The sequence below is a fragment of the Sander vitreus genome, unplaced genomic scaffold, assembly GCF_031162955.1.
Source record: "Sander vitreus isolate 19-12246 unplaced genomic scaffold, sanVit1 ctg259_0, whole genome shotgun sequence".
NCBI classification, from domain to species: Eukaryota; Metazoa; Chordata; class Actinopteri; order Perciformes; family Percidae; genus Sander; species Sander vitreus.
In genome coordinates this window covers 125,001-127,500 of record NW_027595427.1, presented here as the reverse complement: position 1 = coordinate 127,500, position 2,500 = coordinate 125,001, and the positions used below count along the sequence as shown (strand labels likewise).

The 2,500-nt window shown below is 61.7% G+C and overlaps 1 protein-coding gene across 1 annotated transcript in view; it reads right to left on the bottom strand.

The window, feature by feature from the left end:
• Positions 1-2,500, bottom strand: part of apbb3 (amyloid beta (A4) precursor protein-binding, family B, member 3) — a 24,616-nt gene that overhangs the window by 10,456 nt on the left and 11,660 nt on the right. The window lies entirely within an intron of this gene.

Here is a 2,500-nt window from a genome sequence, read left to right as displayed (position 1 = left end):
GGCGGGGCTAGACTCTCAGGACAGTGGGGGCGGGGCTAGGCTCTCAGGACAGTGGGGGCGGGGCTAGGCTCTCAGTACAGTGGGGGCGGAGCTAGGCTCTCAGGACAGTGGGGGCTGAGCTAGACTCTCAGGACAGTGGGGGCGGAGCTAGACTCTCAGGACAGATGGGGGCAGGGGCTAGGCTCTCAGGACAGTGGGGGCGGGGCTAGGCTCTCAGGACAGTGGGGGCTGAGCTAGGCTCTCAGGACAGTGGGGGCGGAGCTAGGCCCTCAGTACAGTGGGGGCGGAGCTAGACTCTCAGGACTGTGGGGGCGGAGCTAGACTCTCAGGACAGTGGGGGCGGGGCTAGACTCTCAGGACAGTGGGGGCGGGGCTAGGCTCTCAGGACAGTGGGGGCGGAGCTAGGCCCTCAGTACAGTGGGGGCTGAGCTAGACTCTCAGGACAGTGGGGGCGGAGCTAGATTCTCAGGACAGTGGGGGCGGAGCTAGACTCTCAGGACAGATGGGGCGGGGCTAGGCTCTCAGTACAGTGGGGGCTGAGCTAGGCCCTCAGTACAGTGGGGGCGGAGCTAGACTCTCAGGACAGTGGGGGCGGGGCTAGGCTCTCAGGACAGTGGGGGCTGAGCTAGGCTCTCAGGACAGTGGGGGCGGAGCTAGGCTCTCAGGACAGTGGGGGCGGAGCTAGACTCTCAGGACAGTGGGGGCTGAGCTAGGCCCTCAGTACAGTGGGGGCGGAGCTAGACTCTCAGGACAGTGGGGGCGGGGCTAGGCTCTCAGGACAGTGGGGGCTGAGCTAGGCTCTCAGTACAGTGGGGGCGGAGCTAGACTCTCAGGACAGTGGGGGCGGAGCTAGACTCTCAGGACAGTGGGGGCGGAGCTAGGCTCTCAGGACAGTGGGGGCGGAGCTAGACTCTCAGGACAGTGGGGGCGGAGCTAGGCTCTCAGTACAGTGGGGGCGGAGCTAGACTCTCAGGACAGTGGGGGCGGAGCTTCATCATGGGGCCCATTGCTACCAAGTCATCTTAAAATTGTAACTGTTAAAAACAGCTAAAATATCTGATCTGCACGTTATAATGTCTCACTTGTTGAGCCAATAAGCCTTCATGTCAAATTAAACACAAAGAAAAGACATTTTTACAGCTGAGGGACAGAGACAGCTGAGGGACAGCAACAGCTGAGGGACAGCAACGGCTGATGGACAGAGACAGCTGACAGTCAGAGACAGCTGAGGGACAGCAACAGCTGAGGGACAGCGACGGCTGATGGACAGAGACAGCTGAGGGACAGTGACAGCTGAGGGACAGAGACAGCTGATGGACAGAGACAGCTGAGGGACAGCAACAGCTGAGGGACAGCGACGGCTGAGGGACAGATACAGCTGACAGTCACCCACGCACCCACGCACCCACGCTCCCACGCACCCACGCTCCCACGCACCCACGCTCCCACGCATCCCCCGCACGCACCCACGCTCCCACGCATCCACACACCCACACTCCCACGCTCCCACGCTCCCACGCACCCAAGCACCCATGCTCCCACGCTCCCACGCACCCACGCACCCACGCTCCCACGCACCCACGCACCCACGCACCCACGCTCCCACGCACCCACGCACCCACGCACCCACGCTCCCACGCTCCCACGCACCCACGCTCCCACGCACCCACACACCCACTCTCCCACGCACCCACACACCCACGCTCCCACACACCCACACACCCACGCTCCCACGCATCCACACACCCACACTCCCACGCACCCACGCACCCACACACCCACGCACCCACGCACCCACGCACCCACGCTCCCACGCATCCACACACCCACGCACCCACGCTCCCACGCTCCCACACACCCACGCACCCACGCTCCCACACACCCACGCTCCCACGCACCCACGCACCCACGCACCCACGCACCCACGCTCCCACGCACCCACGCTCCCACGCTCCCACGCACCCACGCACCCACGCACCCACGCTCCCACACACCCACGCACCCACGCTCCCACACACCCACGCTCCCACGCTATCTCCACTACTGGCCGCCTCCGCTGTCGTCGGGCATTTACGTGCATCTGCATCATCACAGCGACGTGTTGATGGCGTTGTTGTTCTTATTGCTGCGTGATATGTCGCTACCAGCTGGAGCATGAGCTCTATTACACCTCAAGCCGTGTTGATCATGTGTTGGTAGACGGTGAGATCCAGTTTGTCTCATTCTTGAACGTTGTTGATTCAGTGCGAAAATGAACGGAAACACCTTAAAATGTCTCAAATCTATCCGATATACCAACTTGACCACAAAACAGCACGTGACGTCATTCCACGCAGGTTTCTACTGGCTTTGAAGCCGCTGGATGGAGACACTCGTTCACCAGCTCTAGTCACACCAGCTCTTTACTGAACTGGAGATAACTGGACGGAGGAGAGGATGAAACTGAGCTGGAGACTTCTGGAGAAACAGACTTGTGTTTGGAGCTGGTGGAGTCGCCCCC